The 22912-nt window shown below is 35.7% G+C and overlaps 1 long non-coding RNA gene across 1 annotated transcript in view; it reads left to right on the plus strand.

The window, feature by feature from the left end:
* LOC140847390 (uncharacterized) overlaps positions 1 to 14412 on the plus strand; it is a 98295-nt gene extending 83883 nt beyond the window's left edge. Inside the window, exons 2-3 of the long non-coding RNA XR_012127373.1 lie at positions 2624 to 2648; positions 13964 to 14412. This is a non-coding gene — a long non-coding RNA (uncharacterized lncRNA). The remainder of the gene's footprint in view (positions 1 to 2623; positions 2649 to 13963) is intronic.
* Positions 14413 to 22912: the final 8500 nt, after the last annotated feature.

Here is a 22912-nt window from a genome sequence, read left to right on the forward strand (position 1 = left end):
CTTACAGGCCAGAAGGTAGTGGCATGACATACTTAATGCAATGAGGCAGAAGGGCCTCAAACCAAGAATACTTTATCCAGCAAGATCATCATTTAAATTTAAAGGAGGGATTAAACAATTTCCAGATACATAAAAACTGAGAGAATTTAGCTCCCACAAACCATCTCTACAGTGTATTTTGGAGGGACAGCTATAGATGGAAGTGTTACTAAGGTTAAATAGCTTTCACCAGAGGTAATAAAAAGGGATAGACAAAGAGTACAGAAAATGATACCTAATATATAAAGAATGGAGGAGGAAAAAAAGGAGGGAACTGAAAGAACCTTTAGATTATGTTTGTAATAGCATACTAAATGAGTTAAGTTAGACTCTTAGATAGTAAGGAAGTTACCCTTGATACTTTGGTATTCACAAATCTAAAGCCTGCAATGGCAATAAATACATACCTATCAAGAATCACCCTAAATGTAAATGGTTTGAATGCACCAATAAAAAAACATAGAGCCACTGAAAGGATAAAAACCAGACCCAACTATATGCTGACTACAAGACACTCACTTCTAATCCAAAGACATACACAGACTAAAAGTGAAGGGATGGAAAAAGATATTTCATGAAACTAATAAGGAGGAAAAAGGAGTTGCAGTACTTGTATCAGACAAAATAGATTTTAAAACAAAGAAAGTCACAAGATAAAAAGAAGGAGATTATATAATGATACAGGGGTCAATCCAACAAGAGGATTTAACCATTATAAATATCTAAGCACCCAACACAGGAGCACCTACATATGTGAAACAAATACTAACAGAATTTAATGGGGAAATAGAATGCAATGCATTCATTCTAGGAGACTTCAACACTCCACTCATTCCAAAGGATAGAATCAACAAGACAGAAAATAAGTAAGGAGACAGAGGCATTCAACAACACATTAAAATAGATGGACCTAACAGACATTAATAAAACTCTCCACCCCAAAGCAGCAGGACATACCTCCTTCTCAAGTGCACATGGAACATTTTCAAGAATAGATCATATACTAGGCCACAAAAAGAGTCTCAGTAAATTCAAAAAGACTGAAATTGTATGAAACAGCTTCTCAGACAACAAACGTATGAAACTAGAAATAAATTATGCAAAGAAAATGAAAAATCCCACAAACACATGGAGACTTAACAACATGCTCCTAAATAATCAGTGGATCAATGACCAAATAAAAACATAGATCAAGCAATATATGGAGACAAGTGACAACAATAATTCAACACTGCAAAATCTGTGGGATGCAGAAAAGGCCATGCAATGAGGGAAGCATATTGCAATACAGGCCTATATCAGGAAAGAAAAACAATCCCACATAAACACTCTAAACTCACCATTAATGAAACCAGAAAAAGAAGAACAAATGAGGCCCAAAGTAAGTAGAAGGAGGGACATAATAAAGATTAGAGCAGAAATAAAATCGAGAAGAATAAAACAACAGAAAGAATCAATGAAAGCAGGAGTTGGTTTTTAGAGAAAATAAGCAAAATAGATAAACCCCGATCCAGACTTATCAAGAAAAAAAAGAGTCTACACACATAAACAGAATCAGAAATGAGAAATGAAAAATCACTATGGACACCACAGAAATACAAAGAATTATTAGAGAATGCTATGAAAAAATTGTATGGTAACAAACTGGATAACCTAGAAGAAATGGACAACTTTCTAGATAAATACAACTTTCCATGACTGACAATGAAAGAAACAGAAAATCTGAACAGACAAATCACCAGCGATGAAATTGAACTGATATTCAAAAAAATACCTAAGAGCAAAACCCTTGGACCAGATGGCTTCACCACTGCATTTTATCAAACGTTTAGTGAAGACCTAATATCCATTCTCCTTAAAGTTTTCCAAAAAATAGAAGAGAAGGGAATACTTCCAAACTCATTCCATGAAGCCAGCATCATTCAGGTATGAAACAAGAAGAGGGCTCTCACCAGAAAACTAGACAATACTGGTGCTTTGATCTCAGACTTCCTAGTCTCCAGAACTGTGAGAAATAAATTTCTATTGTTTATAAATTATGCACTCTGTGATATTTTGTTATCATAGCTCAAATGAGCTAAGATAGCCTTTTATAAGAAAAACTCTTATAAATGAAAAACCCCATTTTTCCCAAAGGATAAAAATTACTCTGTGAAAAGAAAATTCCTAATAATGTACTAATTTGACATTATATGGAAAATCAACATTATTTGAAGATATCTAAGCTGTTTTTCTAGGAAAAGAAGAGACATAATAGGGAGAAACAGCCAAATATACAAAGGAAACTCAAAATGTATGAAGCCCACACAGATCATAGGCATTTGGTTTAGAGGTGCAATCCAAAAACAAGTAAACTAAGCAAAATGTATTTAGATGAATGCAAAGAATAAAATTCTCCAACAGTATTGGCCTTGATAATAGCAGTGATTCTTACTTTCACTAATCCATCTTGGGAATTTAATTCAGATCTTTGCATCCTAGAGTAGTAATGTATTTTTGTATTTAGATGTTGTCTTGATTATTGCCTAATTCCTAACTCTAACAGAACCTTTTACATTAATTTATCCACTTTCTTTTTTTGTAGATACATTTTTCAGTTCAATTCAAAAGTAAGTACCCTTGGCATAATTCTACCTAATTTTAGTTCAATTCACATTTTAGAAAAATGGACATTTTCATCCTGCCAGGAATCTTGATTTTCAATTACAATTCTACAAATATTTCAGACTAAAATTAAATCTTGATAATTTTTTGATTAATTAGCCATTAAACCATTTATTCAAAAGATATTTATCAAGCACTGACCATGTGTCAGTGTGGGGTAATTTGAAATTCTCAACCAGAATTCCTCCTGGCCTTGATAGTGACCATTGTATATACACATAAGAGCCTGTTTCCACCTCAATGGGATGTTTATCAGTGGCAGAGCTTCTAGTTAGTCACAGCAGTTCTGGCCCTGGGGGTAGTTGGAGAGGCTGTCCTCTCCTGAGTTCTTGAATGGCAGGTGACTGTCATTCATCAGGGACCTGCTCACAGAGTTCCTCCCAGGAAAAGGGATGTGGGAAAGTGAAGCAAGGTGTGGCAGAAGAGGGAGAGCTTGGTTGCAGAGCCAAGTGAGAGGGGGTGGAGTGCACGCGCGCACACACACACACACACAGAGAGAGAGAGAGGGAGAGAGAGAGAGAGAGAGAGAGAGAGAGAGAGAGAGAGAGAGAGAGACATGGCCAAGCAGCCAGGATGTGGAGCAATGAGACACTGAGAAGTGATAATAAAAATCTCTTGAATCCCCAACCCTTACCTTGGCTCTCATCAGGTTCATAGCGAACTTGTCCACAGTGAGGAACCCTCTTCCTCCCAGAGCAACAGTCAGACACTGTTTCAGTTGCTTGGAATCTAGCAGTAAGCAAAAGAGGGAAAAACAAAACAAAACAAAACAAAACAAAACAAAACTGCCCTCAATGGAGCTTACATTCTACTCATATAGTTCCTAAAAAGTAATGAGAATATATACCAAGGAAATGGTTTCACTAAAATTGAATCGTTTATACTTTCAATTTCCTCAGGAAGAAATTGTTATTTTTCAATGTTAAGTATTTGTTATTGTAGCATTGCAATAAAAGACACTTGGAAGTAGCTTGCATATGCCATCCAATGATAGTATCTGACAAGACATATCACTGTGAAAGTTCCCTTTTCACTGAGTAAGTTCTAATAAAGGAGGACTCTAAAAAGGTCAGTGTTTGAGATTGCCCTACATAACTTACAATAATTCATGGAGTCCTATTTGTTATTCATACTTAACTTGAAATTCTTCTCATTAACACTTGAAGATAGATTATCACAGTCAGGAGTGTTCATAATGTTGGGATAAATTATTTTCCCTTTCTTCTGTATCTCATCCAATTGTGAATTTAACATCCTTCTCTCGAACATTACCTTTAATGTTAATTCATCCACTTTCTTTTACTTGTAAACATATTTTTCAGTTCAATTGTATAAGTGTATATGGTAAACCATACTGAGCACAGCATATTGGTATTTTCAATTTGGTTTAAAACAACTAGAAGGGAAAGAGAATAAAATTCTCAAATCCACTCAAAGCACACATTCTCTACATCCTCCAAATGAGGAGACTTCAACTCCAAGACTAGTTTGATTTCCCAGAGAGTCATTTCAGGTACCAACATACCTATTCTTACCTGTCTTTAACATTCTAGTATTAGGAATATTAAATATTTTGCTTTCCTTCTGATTATTGCTCCCAACCACCAGTCCAAACCACTTACCAAAAATAAATAATTTTTTAAAAGCATGGATGTCCATATATCTATATAAACGAATAACTTCAAGTTCTTCATCCATCTTATCAGCTTTGGGATTTTGGGTTAGTCACTTAACTACCAATTCTTTAACATCATGGTCCCAGTTAGTAAAAGCACAGAGAGAAGAAATAGAGGTTACTATAGAGGTTACTGTTTCCACTTGGCAAATTTTAAGAGAAATCATAGTAAACAAAGGGACTTATAGAGAAAACAAATCTCTCTGCCATTCAGAAACAATGAACAGCACACTCACAAAACTACACAAGTGTACTGAAGTCTGCAGACAACTCAGTTATAAATCCCTTTTCTAATGACTTTCCTTCCTTTGACTTTATACAAGTAAGTAACAGAATATAGATTTTCCATTAATGGATGTTGCAAAGTAATACTGGGTTTTCAAACACACAGTTTTAAATATAGAGAGTAATCAGTAACTGAGTTAATGCAGATTTTTAATGCTCTACGTACACCTATTTAAGATAGCATGACCATTTAAATTAAAAGTGCAAAGCAAAACAATAAATGAAACAACATAATAGAAAAATAAGCAGATCTTCAGTAGAGATTTCTAGATCCACTAAAGGTTTTTTGTTTCTTGCACTGCTCTGAATCCTCAAATTCCCAAGGCTACTTGGTCAATATTTATACTAGTGGCTAGAATAAAAATATATCATTCAATCCATTAAGCTACCTTTGGGCATTTTCCCTTATAAAAACGGAGAACCATAAAGTTTTCTTTCACCTCTTTATAAATGTTGGAGGCTACTTTGAGTACTACTTCTTAAGTATTAAATTGTTTTAAAAAGTCAGTTGGGATTTGGCAGTTTGTTCTTCAAAAAGCTAAACAGAGAACTACAACATAATGAAGGAATTTGACTCTAGATATACACCCAAGAGAACAGAAGACATAAGTTTACACAACAACTTGCACACAAATGTTCATAGCAGTATTATTCATAATAATTCAAAAGTAGAGAAAACTAAATATCCATCAACTGATGAAAGTAACCTACATGCAATGAATATCATTTGACATTAAAAAGGAATGAACTACTGATACATGCTATAACATGGATGAACCTTGAAAACGTCTCACATTGTTTGATACAATTTATATGAAACATCCAGGATAAGCAAAGCTATAGAGAAAGAAAGTAAATTTGTGGTTGACAGGGACTGAGGGGAGGAGGAAATGGAAAATGATTATAATGAGTACAGAGTTTGTTATGAAAATCTTCAGGACTCAGTGGTGATGGATGTACAACTTTGTGAATATACTAAAAAGCTACTGAATTGTATACTTCAAAAAGGTGAATTTTGTGGTATGTAAATTTTATCTTGGAATAAAAATATTACACCATTAAAAAGCACAACTTAAAGAAACTTAATTTTTTCCTCTATTTACTAGCTGTGTGGACTTGGGCAAATTACTGAGCCTGTCTGAGCTTTGAGTTCTGTTATCTGTACAATGGGGATAAGTAATATTAAACATTCAAAGTTATTGTGAAGTGATAAAATATAAATATAAAATATAAAATGTGAAAATCCTGAGATGCACTAAATAATAAATGGAGTTATTGTTATTGTCATTATTAGTATTATTTTAAAATCAAGGGTTAGAAAAGAGCTCAGAAATTTCAACTCCCTCAATTAATGAATATATATAATGAATATATAATGAATATAATATATATTATATATATTACTGCAAATTAGTAAAAATAAAGGCACACATATACACATATGCATTACACACATACACTGAGGCAATGACTTTTTACCTTATTACTCGTCAAACATCTGATAACCCTTCCCTCTTCTTATTCTAGGCTAATGTTCTTGTTTTACTGAGATAATAACTAGAGAAGAGATTGTCTTCATTTTTCCCTACTGTACTAACTATTCTATTTTCCCTAGAACCCATATATGTTGCCTTGTACTTGTCATAATTGAATGACTCTACTTGTTCACTGAATCTTACATAGTAATTCTTCCTTTCTCAGCAAAATCAACAACACAGTCTGATATTTCCCATCTAAAGAAAAAATTCCTCTGTTGAGAAAGTCAGTCATTGTAGTTTGTCAGTACTTGTATGGTCATACAAGAGTAGCCTTGGGGAAATGGGGGAAAAAAGATGGTGGCATGAGAAGTGAGGCAGAAATCTCTTTCAAAAAAACACATATAATACAAAAATAAAACAAATACAACTAAACCTAAAAGAGTGACCAGAAATAATATTGCACCAGCCAGTATACATGTGGGAAAAGAAAACAGCTCATGGAAAAGTATAAAGTAACAAAGTGGTGACCTGGTGGGACATGAGCCATGCCCCCACCCCAGCTCACTGGCGGGAGGAAGAGAAACAGAGCGGGGAGGGAGTAGAATCCCTGGACTGCTAAATACCTACCCCTGGAGATCTACTTTGGGAGCACAAATCCACATTGCATGGCGCTCTGGAGATTAGAGGGTTTGGAAAGCAAAGTCATGTGGAAGACAGGGAGAGACTGAAATACTTGTGGAGAACAGGCTCCAACAAGCGGCTGCTCGGGGACAAAACAAAGGCATGCACTTTGGAAGACATCCCAAGAGTGAGAGGGCTGCTAAAGTGGCAAGGATTACACAGAGATTGCTGCTCAGGAGAAGGAACAGGTAGACAAAATCATCCCATAACATTCAGACCAACAGGGTGGAAACTTTCAGGAGCTTCAGGTAATCCATCCTCCTGGCAGGCAACACAGCCCCGAGACTCCACACTGCAAGTAGCACGCTGCTACTCCTTAGACCCAGCTGGCACCTGCACACAAACCTGCTGCCCCTGCCATCACTGCAGGCCAGCCAGAGAGCAGTGCCACCTATGGCAGCTTATGGGATTAACGCAGAAGCTGCTCCCTGTGGCCAGGAATCAGGAAATAACTCTATCTTCCCAGCAGGTGTGGCTTGTCTGTGACCCCCACCATTGCTGCAGGATTATGAAAAGGCAGAAGATACCTAGAAAGTAAAACCCATCAGGCTATCATCAGACTTCTCAGAAGAAACCTTGCAGGCAAGAAGGAAGTGGCATGATATATTCAATGCAAATGAAACAGAAGGGTCTCAAACCAAGAATACTATACCGAGCAAGATTATTATTTAAATTTGAAGGTGTGATTAAACAATTTCCAGATAAGAAAAAGTTAAGGGAATTTACCTTCCACAAACCAACTCTAAAGTGTATTTGAAAGGGACTGCTCTAGGTGGAAGTGCTCCTAAGGCTAAATAGCTGCCACCAGTGAAAATAAAACCACAATAAAGGAAGTAGACTGATTAATTACTAATCAAATGCAAAATTAAATCAGCTACCAGAAAGTCAGTCAAGGGCTAAACAAAAAGTATAGAATATGACACCTAACATATAAAGAGTGGATGAGGAAGAAAAAGAAGGGATAAAAAAAGAATCTTCAGATTGTGTTTATAATAGCATAATAAGTGAGTTAAATTAGACTGTTAGATAGTAAAGAAGCTATCCTTGAACCTTGGATAAACATGAATTCAAAGCCTGCAATGGCAATCAGTACATACCTATTGATAATCACCCTAAATGTAAATGGTCTGAATGCACCAATCAAAGCACATAGAGTCACTGAATGTATAAAAAACAAGACCCATCTATATGCTGCCTACAAGGGACTCACTTCAAACCCAAAGATATGCACAGACTAAAAGTAAAGCATGGAAAAAAGATATTTCATGTAAACAACAGGGAAATAAAAGCAGGTGTTGCAATACTTGTATCACATAAAATAAACTTCAAAACAAAGAAAATAACAAGAAAAGAAGAAGGACATTATATGATGATAAAGGGGTCACTCCAACAGAGGATGCAACCACTAAAATATCTGTGCACCCAACATAGGAGGACCCAAGTATGTGCAAAAACTAAAAACAGAATTAAAGGAGGAAAAAGAATGCAATGCATTCATTTTAGGAGACTTCAACATACCACTCACTCCAAAGGACAAATCAACCAGACAGAAAATAAGTAAGGATACAGAGGCACTAAACAACATATTAGAACAGATGGACCTAACAGAAATTTACAGAACACACCACCCAAAAACAAGAGGATACACATTTTTCTCAAGTGCACATAGAACATTTTCTATAGGCCACATACTAGGCCACAAAAGGAGCCTCAGTAAATTCAAAAAGATTGAAATTGTACTAACTTCTAAGATCACAAAGGTATGAAACTAGAAAAAAATTTTGCAAAGAAAACAAAAAGTCCCACAAACACATGGAGGCTTAACAATGTGCTCCTAAATAATCATGGATCAATGACCAAATAAAAACATATATCAAGCAATATATGGAGACAAATGAAAACAATAATTCATCAACACAAAATCTGTGGGATACAGAAAAGGCCATGCTAAAAGGGAAGTATATTGCAATACAGACTTACCTCAGCAAACAACAATACCAAATGAACAGTCTAAACTCACAATAAATGAAACCAGAAAAATATGAACAAAAGAGGCCCAAAGTCTGTTGAAGGAGGGACATAATAAATATTAGAGCAGAAATAAATAAACTCAAGAAGAATAAAACAATAGAATCAATGAAAGCAGGAGCTGGTTTTTCAAGAAAATAAACAAAATAGATACTCCCCTAGCCACATTTACGAATAGAAAAAGAGAATCTACACATATAAACAGATTCAGAAATGAGAAAGGAAAAATCACTATGGACACCACATAAATACAAAAAATTATTAGGGAATACTATGAAAAATCATATGCTAATAAACTGGATAATCTAGAAGAAATGGACAACTTTCTAGAAAAATACAACCAACCAAGACTGACCCAGGAAGAAAGAGAAAATCTGAAAAGACCAACTATCAGCAATGAAATTGAATTGGTAATTAAAAAACTAACACAGAACCAAAAACCCAACCAGATGGCTTCACCACTGAATTTTATCAGACATTAAGAGAAGACTTAATACCCATCAAAATTTTCCGAAAAGTAGAGGAGTGAAGATGGCGGTGTAGTAGGACAGTGGGAATCTCCTTCCAAAAACATATATTTTTGAAAATACAACAAACACAACTATCCCTAAAAGAGAGACCAGAAGATAAAGGAAAACAGCCAGACTACATCCACACCCGCAAGAACCCAGCGCCTCGCAAACGGGGTAAGATACAAGTGCTGGCTTGGCGGGACATGAGCGCCCCTCACCACAGCTTCTGGTGGGAGGAGAGGAGTCAGAGAAGGGAGGGAGAGGGAGCCCAGGACTGCTAAATACCCAGTCCTAGGCATCTTCACCCAGAGCATAGACACACAGTGTGAAGAGTGAGGGAAACTAGAAACAGGACAGTAAAACCTGTGAGTGGATCCCTGCAGTGGCGCCCCTGGGACAAAGAAAAGAGAGTGCTTTTAGAAAGACTTAAAGAGACAAGGAACCCACAGCTGGATGGAAACATCCCGGGACACTTAGCCCAGCAGCTAGGAATCCCGGGTAACTCAGGGTGCCCTATCACCCTGAGCAGCACAGCTCTGAGAACCCTCATGGTGATAAAGAGCCCCCCGCCTGTTCCTCCTTAGGCATGGCCCTGCCATAGCAGAGCAGCAGCCTGAGGCTGGCCACGCCCACAGCAAGGACACTTCCTCCATAGCGGCTGGGCAAGAAAGAGAGACCCAGTCCATGTGCAACTGCCCAACACAAGTTGCTAGGGATAGCCATTTTCCCAGGAAAGAAAGGCCAGGAGCATGTGGAAAGGGTCTTGGTTTCCAAGCTGACAGACGAGGCAACAGCATACCAGTGCATCTATCAACATGAAAAGGCAGAAAAATTTGATACAGAATAGACTGACCCAGACATCCTCCACATCCCCTCATGAGACGGAATCTGGGGAGATAGATTTAACCAATCTTCTTCAAAAAGAATTCAAAATAAAAGTCATAACCATGCTGATGGACTTGCAGAGAAATATGCAAAAGTTAAAGAGGGAGAATACAGAAATAAAACAATCTCTGCAAAGACTTCAAAGCAAAATGGAAGAGATACAAGAGACAATTAATGGACTAGAAATCAGAGAACAGGAATGCAGAGAAGCTAATGCAGAGGATCTCCAGGAATGAAAGAATTTTAAGAGAACTGTGTGACCAACTGAAACGGAAAAATATTCACATCATAGGGGTACCAGAAGAAGAAGAGAGAGAAAAAGGGATAGAAAATGTCTTTGAAGAAATAATGGTAGAAAACTTCCCAAAACTGGGAGAGGATATGCCTTCTCAGACCACAGAAGCAAAGAGAACTCCCATGACAAGGGACCCAAGGAGGGCAACACCAAGACACATAAAAATTAAAATGGCAAAGATCAAAGACAAGGACAGAGTACTAAAGGCAGCCAGAAAGAAAAAAACGGTGACCTACAAAGGAAAACCCATCAGGCTATCATCAGACTTCTCAACAGAAACCCTACAGGCCAGAAGAGAATGGCATGATATACTTAATGCAATGAAACAGAAGGGCCTCGAACCAAGACTACTGTATCCAGCATGATTATCATTTAAATATGGAGGGATTAAACAATTCCCAGACAAGAAAAAGTTGAGGGAATTTGCCTCCCACAAACCACCTCTATAGGGCATCCTACAGGGACTTCTCTAGATGGGAGCACTCCTAAAAAGAGCACAGAACAAAACCCCCAACATATGAAGAAGGGAGGAGGAGGACTAAGAAGGGAGAGAAAGAAAGAAACATCAGACTGTGTTTATAATAGCTCAATAAGCGAGTTAAGTTAGACAGTAAGATAGTAAAGAAGCTAACCTTTAATCTTTGGTAACGACAAACTTAAAGCCTGCAATGGCAATAAGTACATACCTTTTAATAATCACCCTAAATGTAAATGGACTGAATGCACCAATCAAAAGACACAGAGTAATAGAATGCATAAAAAAGCAAGACAGATCCATAAGCTCCATACAAGAGACTCACCTCAAACCCAAAGACATGCACAGACTTAAAGTCAAGGGATGGAAAAAGATATTTCATGCAAACAACAGCAAGAAAAAAGCAGGTGTTGCAATACTAGTATCAGACAAAATAGACTTCAAAACAAAGAAAGTAACAAGACATAAAGAAGGACATTACATAATGATAAAGGGCTCAGTCCCACAAGAGGATATAATGATTATGAATATATATGCACCCAATACAGGAGCGCCAACATATGTGAAACAAATACTAACAGAATTAAAGGAGGAAATAGAATGCAATGCATTTGTTCTAGGAGACTTCAACACACCACTCACTTCAGAGGACAGAACCACCAGACAGAAAATACGTAAGGACACAGAGGTACTGCACAACACACTAGAACAGACTGACCTAATAGAAATCTATAGAACTCTACATCCAAAAGCAACAGGATACACATTCTTCTCAAGTGCACATGGAGCATTTTCCAGAATAGACCACATACTAAACTCCAAAACTACTAGAACTAATATCTGAATTCAAACAAGTTGCAGGATACAAAATTAACACACAGAAATCTGTGGCTTTCCTATATACTAACAATAAACTAATAGAAATAGAAATCAGGAAGACAATTCCATTCACAATAGCATCAAAAAGAATAAAATACCTAGCAATAAGCCTAACCAAGGAAGTGCAACACAGAGAAGACAAGTAGTGATTTTACTATGTTGATGGACAGTGACTGTGAATGAGGTTGTGGGGGGGACTTGGTGAAGGGGGGAGCCTAGTAAACGTAATGTCCTTCATGTATTTGTAGATTAATGATACCAAAATAAAATTTAAAAAAAAATCACCTTAAGATCAGTTACTAGAGGAAATGACAAAACCAGCTAAGATGCAGTGACATAATCAATATGATAATAAGGTTGAACATATCAATCATCTAATGCATACTAACACCTAAAGTTCAAATATTGGAAGTTTATGATATGTCAGTTACTATAGCAAGCATTTGGCATGAAACATTTTCATTAGTCCTCTTATTAATCCTATAAGTAGGGCATTGTGACTGATGCCATTTTACAGATGATGGTAACAATGCATATTAAATATTATTTATATGACCAAGACCACACAGCTATTAAGAGGTGGTGCTGGAATTTGAACCCAAGTAATATGTCTTCAGTTTAACCTTAAGTATTACCCTGTACTGTGAATGCATAACAACTTTTCCTTACCACTTCTCATTGTTCTTGTTGAGCTTAGAATTCAAGCAGATTGTGCTGAGTCAAATAAAGCTCACCTCTGCCACCCAATAAGTTCTTGATATCACATGCTAAATTAGGAGCTTCTTCTACAATTAAGATATAAGACAATTTTATTAACTGACCAACTAAGATGCCAATTAAGGGCCATAGGATTGAAGGCCTAGATACCACTTAGAAGTGCTGACAGCAGATTTGAAAGCAAGCAGGAATTTAAAAGTTAGTAACATTCTTTTTTGCTCTGAGTTCAAAACAAGAATTCTGTGACTCAGATCCAAGTGATAATGTTTTATGACTTTTCCACAAAATATTATTCAAAGTATTGTTTAAATAATTCAGATTCATATATATTAGAGCTAAGTACACAGATTCAAAATGCATAATTTTTAATTCTCAAAATGACCTGTCATCACTGGAACCTCACTAAGTTTTTTATGAATGAGCTTCATGTTTTCTTCAACTTTAGTGAAACAAATGCCAGCACAGATCACTAAGGAAATAAATTCAATTTAGGGTAAATATCCTACCTAAAAACAAAGGTAAGGTACTTGAAAATTTGACTGTTGTTTGTGTAAACCAGTTGTACTTTAGAACATTTGAGTATGTAGGCGCTTTAGATATCCATTTGGTATGTAAATCTAAAAAATGATTAGTGATTGGAAAATGAAGCACCTTCTAATTCAGATAAATATTTATAAAGCAGCTTATAGCTTAAAATGGCTACTAAAGGAAGTCTGTTAACAGGAACAGATAACTTTTGAAGTACATGGGGTTTGTTTATAAAAGTACTCTTTGGGTAGTATGAAGCCAGAAGCACATCTTTTCTTTCCTTTCTGTAATTTTTGATTTTATCACAAAATATTCTATTACTTCTCTGCAATCAAAAAGATATTCCAACAAAATGCTTTTTTGTGATTACCGTTTTATGGAAAGGTTATTTTGCACTACAGTACAAAATATTTCTATGTATAGTACATTGCTCTCATCCTGTTTGAACAACAGTTTGGAGACTTCTAATGACTCGGGTGTTGTATGCAAGTGCTCCAGTGTTTAGCAGCAGCACTCCATAATGTCAGCATGATTCTAGCACTTTCATTTTAATGAATAAGATTGTAAGTCTTCAGTATAACTTACTTACATAGAGTTTTCAGTAATATTGTTTGAGGGGATCAGTTCTTTAGCTTTAGCTTTTCCTTTCAAGAGATTTCATACACACTGATATCATTGTTTTATACCTATAACTAGATTCTTCTTCATTATAAGAATATTACCTAACTAATAGAATATAATTACTAAGTGAATTCTAGAGAACCTATGGGTTTTTTTAAGAGCTAAGAAAAATGAATTTGCATCTACTTCTTTCTTTCATAGAGAAAACAAATCGATTGGTGGAAGTGTTTACATTTCCACATTATATTTGGTTCGACCCATGAAGAAAAATCAGAATGTTTAAAACAGGTCTTGAAGTACATAATAAACACAACTGTCAAAAGCCTGTCAAGTCCTGGTATTATGAAATGAAACATAAGATTTGAGTTCCATAAAGTGAACATCACACTAAGGTACACAGTAAGTATAACAAAAATATTTTTTTATCCTAAATACCAAATTCTTAACTACAGAGTATAAAATTGATGCCATATTCACAGATTTTTAACATTTTTTAATGGACATAAGAAAACTTGGAAAAATGTCTACAGAAGGAGAAAATCACTTTGTTGAGTTGAAAAGTATGTTTACACTTATAAACTGCAAATTTTATTTTCCATTGGCATAAAGCATTGTGAATCCATCTCTTTAAAAGAAAAGTTAGGGTTCAGAGTTATTAAGAAATTTTAATAAAAAGTCTTGTGAAACTTTGTACCCTTTGACCAATATCACCAAATTTGTAGTTATACAAGATGAGTATGTTGAGACCTAATGTACTGCATGGTGATTACAGTGAACAAAATTATATTGTATACTTGACATCTGCTAAAAAGGTAGATATTATATTAAGTCTTCAACACATACATACACACACAAGAAAATGATATCTATATCCATGTGGAGGTGATAGATATATTTAATTAGTTTGTGGTGATTGTTTCAATATGTATGTGTATCAAAAGGCCAAACTGCATACCTTAATCATATACACTGTTCATGTGTCAACTATACATCAATATTGCTGTTAAGGAACCTTGTGAGAGAAAAGGAATACATTGTCTGGTTGCCCTGTCATGCCTAAGAGATGGATGTATCATCGGATAACAATACCTCTTTGGGGTTTGATTGCTTTTTCATTAGGAGTATATTGCATCAACCAAAAGAACCAATGTCAAAAATTGTTAGTAATGGTACTACTTCATGATTCCTTTTAAGGAAAAGCATAAGGATAAAAACATGGTGAATTTTATTTTAGTAGAGACTTTACAACGCAAAATATTGTTTGTGTACAAAATAAGTTAAAATCTTGGAGTTTTGCTTTATTATTTATTTCCTTGGTTAATGGCCTTTCTTTCTGTAAGTTATAAATATACCTCACTATTGAGAATTATATTGAATACAATTCTAGTTATTATGATTAAAAGTTAAATTTAACTTTACCTTTTAATTAGAAAACTAATTGTTAACATAGGTAATTAAAAATATACATGGAACATGTTCAATTTATTTAATTGTATTTCTAGTTCTTCTTGTATTAAATATTATCAAACAGGACCAGAATCTAATCTGGGATAGAAGCATCATCACAATATGAGTTTCCTCAATGTCTCTCTTATCAGTTTCAAAATTTATGTGTATATCCTCCTGTAACAGAGGAAACATTTGGTCTCTTTTTTCCCTAAGGCCCTATATTCCTTCTTCCCTTCCCTCTCCTCAGGTTTTTCCTTCATTCATTTTCAATTTCTCACTTGACACCAAATGATTTCCCTCATTATTAAATCAAATTCAAGATGTCCCCATTGAAAGGTAAAAAAAGTCCATAAATCCTGATACTCCCTGAAGTTGCAATGCCTTTTTCAATTCTTTCACTTAAAAATTCTTAAAAGAATAATTTATCTGTACTTCCAAAACCTTATTACCCAAACCATTCTGTAAATCCTTCCCATGCCACTCTAACTAAAGGTCGCTCAAAAGTCACTAGCTAAAAAACCTAATAGCCTTTTCTCTTTCTTCACCTTAGTTCTCTTTGTTACTTGACTTTTGTTTAAATTACTTGACTCCTTTCTGGCTGTGGCAATTCTGTATGCTCTCCTAGCTCTCCTTTTTGTCTTCTTCTGATTATTCCTTCTCAGTCTAATGGACCTGTGCAGCCTGCTTTTCTGGTCCCATATCCTCTTCCTATGAAAGGATGCTGCTTCCTGGGATTTTTTTTCTTAACTCTCCTCTTACACATAACAAAGATATAAACTGGAAGTCTCCATACCAAGCATGATTCACAGATGACTTTTTGATCAGCATTAAAATTGAACGTGTGTTCTCTAGTTTACCATTGTGTTACACCTGACCTGTTTCACATACTTATTTTTACCAGCCTGTCTCAGATATTCTGTCTTTCACATCTTTACTTTTAAATACTCTATTGAGTTCTAAGTCTACATTTTTAACTGTTACCCATTTCCATTTCTATATCCTTTTAGCATCTAAAAGTCCATTTCTAAACATCAGATTAACTTCTCCTCTCTCATACTCTCCCTAATTTTAATTATTTATGCTGATAGCAATATCTTTCCATTTCATAACTTCCCATTGATTCAGGCTTGAAACTTCAGTGCCATTTTGATTCCTTCCTTGCCACACAAAACCAATTATTCTTCAAGTCCTGTGGTTCTAGCTCCACAATATATTTTTGTATTGATCTCTCTTCTTCATTCCCAGAGCAAGTACCCTATGTTAGGTCCTCACTGCCTCTCCTGTAGATAACTGAAATAGCTTCCCTATAAAGAAAACTGTGCCATGTGAAAAGTATTTGAAGGAATATTTGGGGAAAGAAAAGTAGGTGGCCTTAGAAGCTACCTTTAAATATCTGAAAAGCTGTCCTAGAGAAAGGTTACCAAAATTATTTTGCATGTTCTTCAAGAAAGGTAGGACCCCAGTGGGCAAAAGATGTATAGATGAGTTTGGAGCCAATATAAAGAAGCTTTTTACTAATATTTACTTAATAAAGTAAAATTTCTTTTATTCCAAGTTTGAGCCCAGGCTGGAAGAAAACAAATCAAAGGTGCTATAGAAGGGATTCTATAACTTTTAAGGTCCCTTCTTGTCAAAGTCTATATTTTAACATCTATAAATCTATAAGACTGTCAAATGTGTATATCCAAATCACCTGTAAAGATTTTAAGATGATATTTTTTCAATGTTTAAACTGCCAATGAATATAGAGGCCATGAATCAACTTCTTTGAAGATTCAGTTGTTTTGTTAAGTCTTTCTAAAGAAGGAGCAGTAGTTAAAAGAGTTTTTAGGCACTGGGAAATTGGGTAGAAATTGCCAAAATAAGGTAACACTAGCATTTTCTTCTTATATCTATATTGTTACTTATATATTTTAAAATGTTTTCATTGACATGAGTTCATTTGATAATCAAAACAGCTCTGAGGAGAACAAGACTGATATTATTTTTCTTATTTTACTGATTAGAAAACTGAAATTTGTTCATTTTATTTCTTAATAAAGTGGTGTGAGCCAGCAAGAAACATTACAAAAATGACTTTTTCTGAATCTTAATCTATTTTTCTTTCTACTAAAACATATTGTCCTACAATATTAATTGGTAGGTTTTGGCATAAAAGTTAACATGAACTCAATGATACAGGTTGAGTGATGATAGTGGAAAAAGACCTTTCAATAACGTAGAAAGGAAAATCCACAGTACCTGATGGAATTTATTTGATTTATTGATGTTTAATACCATCAGACAAAGTTTCACCATGACTCAGGTAAAATCAGTATACAAATAAGCCTTTCATTGGCAATAACTGTCTTATCAAAAGAAGAATTCCCTGAACTTATTTATATTTTGGAAATTTTCTCTTTATAAGCATTTTCTCATTAAAGAATTGGCTGATTTTTGTCAAACAGAGGTATGTATAAAAGTTTATTAATTAAGGGAGAAGTTTTCATTATATAAGTAAATTACTTACTTCCTCCATAAAGTTCTTGTCTTGAGAGTCCTTTGGGGGTAAAAAAGTCAATTTGACAATATGCTAGAACTATCATTATAACATTGGTATTATTAGTTAAGCTGGGATTTAAAGAGATGACTTCATTATCAGGGTTTTTTAAGTGCTGTGATATGACTGCCCTTGCACTGTTCACGATGTAAGAACTTATTCACTATGTAAAAACTTATTCACCATGTAAGAACTTGTTCATTATGCTTCAGAAGATTGGAGACTGTTGAGAGTTAGGCTTGGGGTTGATTAATGATTGTGCATTGAGTCCCCTATACAGAATTTTATTGTTGTAAACAACCATTTGATCAATAAATATGAGAGGTGCCTTCTCAAAAAAAAAAATACGTAGCTAACAGCACTTGTTTTATCTTAATATTTATTGGTATGTACTGTTCCTTATGATTCTTAAAGCTATGAGCAGAAATAAGATAAAATTCATATCCTTGTGTTGAACATTTCAAGACTAATTGTCATGGCAAAGCCATCTGCTACCATAATTAGACACAATAGTCCAGCAGTTGTCCAGTTGCTGGCATCATACAGTATATTCAGTAGTCCAATAGTCTGACACTGAAATGGCAAGAACAACTGAGAAAATGCTACAGGCGCAATCCAATAGGGAGCGGAAAGACAGTCATGTTAGTTATTGACTCCCTAGGTATCAACAGACAAATTGTCTTTTAGTTTATGTGGCCAATTAGCCTGTGCTGCAAGTTTATATTGGAAAACTTGTTGCTTTCTTCATTAAACTTTTTCATACATTTATAACCATACCCAGCTGACATTTTATACTGTCTGTACTGGCTAACATGCCCCTATATAGCAACATAGCTGAAATCTCTCCAATTTGAAGGTGCTTACTCTAACATATCTAAAATAAACTCTGTCTATACCAACCTATCCAGATAAAACTTTCAACAAAATCTTAGTAATCAACAAATATTTATTGATCACTGGGTACTGTGCATGGCACTGCACTGAGAACAACAGGTGATTTTTAACTTAGTTTTCATTTAAAATTTTTTGACTTTCTTTTTTATTGGAAGTTGATACAGAGCATGTCAAAGGTAGGAAGCAGCATGTTGCCTCCTGGCAAGACCCAGGACAACAGCAGGCACAATCAGGGCTACTCACAGCCAGGCCTAAACCCAACACCATATGGGAGTAGGTAGACAGAGTCCACCTTTCCATATTATTATCCTCAGCATTTCCCAGGAAGCTCAGAGGACCCACATTAATTTCTTACTGTGCCACGTGCCTGCGGTGTAGGAGGCAGACTTCTGCCACTGGCTTACCAACAGCTGACCTGTGAGAACAACTTCCAGGAATGTTTTAGAATGCCGGACCTTGTTACCACACCCACAGATGTCAATATGGCCTGGTACTGTGGACCAGCTAAAGATTAAACACAACTTTGCCAACCACGAATGTGCAATTAAATTAAGGTGATATGTGAAAATTCTTGAAGAACTGGGACTATTTCCCCCCAGGGTCTAGTACAGCATCTTTCATGTAGGAGATATTCAAGAAAAGCTCACTTAATAAACATGCATGCAAGCAAATTAACTGCAAGTGCAAAGGAATGAACATATATTAAAGGCAACTGCAGTTCAGATGAGATTGAGATCACAAAGAAAGAACTACTGAGGAAAAGCCTCACTGAGGTGACAAGTTGAGCCCTGAAGGATCTGTAAAATTTAATACAAGGAGGGAGAAGAGGATTTCAAGGTGAGGCAACTTGTGAGTATAAGATCTTGGGCATTTCAAAGCACTCAGTATATTCAGGGGGCAGTAAGTAGTCAGTCAGTTTAGTTGAAATGGTAGTCTCCGGTATTGGATTTGTGAGAAAAAGGCTGGAAAAGAAGATGGGGATAAATTCTGAAGGTTTCTAAATGTCAGCCAAGTAGTGTATTTATCTTATACAAGTAGGCATTAGAGTTTTTTGAACAGACAACAGCCATGATCCAAGCTATCTATAGTATATATCATTACTAGTGAAAGAGTCATGGCAGGGAGGTCCATTAGGAGTCTCATTAAATGATTTGGAATGTGGAGAGTGGAAATAACTTCAGTTATATGGACTGACATACTTTTAAAGGAAGTATTAGTAAGGAATTGGTAATTGGTGCTCATGAAAGAGGCCACAGCTGAAGATAAAGCTTGAGGCCATCTGTAGTTATCCAATACAATGCAAAAAAGTATAGATAGATAAGAATAGAAAACTTAGGTACTGAATTTAGGGGTAATGTCCATGCCTGGGGAGAAATAGGAGAAAGAGATGATAATAAAGAAGTCAAATAAGGAAAAGAACTAGAGTGGTTTACAGAGGCTATGAAAATGATAATAATGATAGGCACAACTTTTGAATGCTAACAATACACTAGACACTGTGATAAGTACTTTACACACATAAGTGTTTTGTCTTAATTTTATGAGGTAGATATTATTGCTATCATAATTTTATAAAGAAGTAACTGAGTCTTAGAAGAAGAGCTCACATGTGTAAGAATAATATGTGTTTATACTACCTCCCTTTAATTATGTTTGTCCATAAAAATATTTTTGAGATAAGAAAATAGATGCATGTAGTAAGGCCAAGAAAGTGAACTATGTTAGTGAAAATTTGAAGGAAGTTATAAGAAATGGTGTCTTAAGTAAGTGAGATAACATTAGTTTTAGAGATGAGGTATGCAGTTCCCTGAAATCATGAAGAAAAGGTATGATGAATATAAATATATGAGGAAGTAAAGAGGACAAGAACAAGCCAGATATCCTTAAGCTTGATGCCACCTACCATAAATAATACCTGCCAGGTATAGAGGGAAATTTTTAGGGTAACAGAAAAAGAAAGCAAGTTTAGAATGCAAACTGTGGGGCTTATTCTAGGTCTTCAACAATAAATCCTTCTTGTAACAACAAAGACACTTTTAGTTCAGCATAACATGTAATGGCTAATGTTAGTTTCATTGAATTACTTTATTCAGTAACACTCCCGTGGTCTGGGAACATTCAGACAAGTGTATAAGTGGGCATGATTCAGGCTAAGGAACTGTTAAGGAAGACAATGAAATATTCAAGGGTCACAAATTCTAGGGCTTTTAAATCATCAGAAATCCAGTTCAGAATGGATAAAAGATAATAGGGCTTTTCAGATCAGGACAAGATAGCATAATCTTTTTTTATGCTCCTCTCTTCTAAGTACAACTATAAGCTCTAGAAATAATGCAAAGAAAACCATAGGAGAACTATGAAAGGTAGAAGGAGGAAGGAAAACTGGTTATGTACTCTAGGACTGTGGCAGGGCATCTTATCACAATTCCACCCAATAGAGGAAGGTGGCAAATGTGGTAGGTAGAATAAAGCCCTCCCCCAAAGAAGTTCACAGACAAATCCCTGAGACCTTATACATGGTACAAAGGGAGTTTTCAGGTGTGATTAACCTATGGTTCTTGAGATGGCAAGATTATCCTGGATTATCCAGTGAGCCAGTATAACTGCTAGTGTTGTCCTTATTTGAGGGAGATGGCAGGGTCATTGAAAGAGGTGGTATGACAATGGAAGCAGAGGTCAAGGTGATGTAAGGTTGTAAGTCAGGGAATGTGAGCAGCCTCTAGAGGCTGAAAAGGGAAGGACATGGATTTTCCCTTTAAAGCCTCCAGAATAGACACAATCCTGATGACATCTTGATTTTAGTTCAGTGAAGCAATTTTGTACTTTTGACTTCCAGAACTATGAGAAAATAAATTTGTATTGTTCTAAGACACCAAGTTTTTGGGGATTTGTTATAGTAGCATAGGAAAAAGGGACAGAATTCACTCTCAACATTTCCTGACCCCTGGACATAGCTACAGAGGCAGCGCAAGTATGCTGATTCTTCCACCTAAATGAATGTGAGTACTCCTAAGAAACCCAGGTGAACTTATACCATTAGCAAGTGTGATTGATCAAGATTTTTGTTTATGGTAAACAGCCAAGGGAAGTGCTCTTCTTCTCCATCTGAGACTCTCACAGTCCCATTGAGAAGAATTAGCGTGGCTGGGTAGAACCATCAAGAGTGATTCCACCACAAAAAGCATCCAAGCCTGCATAGCTCCTTTGTCCTCACATACCTGAGAGTTCCATTTCCTACTAAGAGGTATCGGGAGACCAGAGGTAACTGCAAGAAAGATTCTGCCACAAGAAGTGGAATGGCCTGGTAGTCCCTTTATCCCGGTAAACCTGAGATTCCAATCCTCAGACAATATACATCAGATGAGTGAAGAGACACCAGCAAGAGAGATCCCACTATAAAATCAGCAAAGCCTAGTCAATACTTTGCCCATGTGAACCTGAGACTCTCCTCTCCAAAGAAGACACACCAGGATGACCGAGTAGCACCTGCAAGAGAGAAAACAATACAACATGAAGCCTGGCCCTGGGAATTTTCTTCTAAAGTAACAGACACAATATCCAGTATACAACTGAAAATTATTCATCATATCAGATGTAAATTATAGAACTATGTATAAAAATGTGTAATGAAAATACAAATCTCACTTCAGTAATAAAGTAGAAATGACAGAAGATAAATCAGTGAATTGAAGAACATATCAACAGAATTCACCTAATCTGAAGAAATTATACTGAAAAAAATAGCCCCAGGAACCTATGGAACAACTAAAATATCAAACATTAGTATCATCAAAGTCTCATAAAGAGAGGATAAAGTGAGGTGAAAGAGTATTTGAAAAATTTCTGATACCTCCCCATTTTTAGTTAAAGATATAAATCTATAGATGTAAATTGAGTGAATTCCAAACAAGATAAACCCAAAGATGCCCATGCCACAATACATCAGTACTGAATTTCTGAAAACTAAACACAAAGAAAAAATATTAAGAGCATAGGGAGACAAACAACACTACTCATAGGGGAACACTAACTGTCCTTGGACTTCTAGTTTGAAATAATGGACACCAGAAGGAAGTGGCACACCATTTCCAAATGCTAAAAAAAAGTAAGAGAACTGTCTATATCAAAATTCTGTATCTAGCAAAACTCTCAGTACTAATGTGGTGGTATAAGGACACAGGACAATAAATGTATTCTCAGATTAAGGAAAATCAAAACAATTATTAAGTAGCAGGCAAACCTTTAAAGAAAGGCTAAAGCAAGTTCTT

The sequence above is a fragment of the Manis javanica genome, chromosome X (assembly GCF_040802235.1).
Source record: "Manis javanica isolate MJ-LG chromosome X, MJ_LKY, whole genome shotgun sequence".
Classification (NCBI taxonomy): Eukaryota; Metazoa; Chordata; class Mammalia; order Pholidota; family Manidae; genus Manis; species Manis javanica.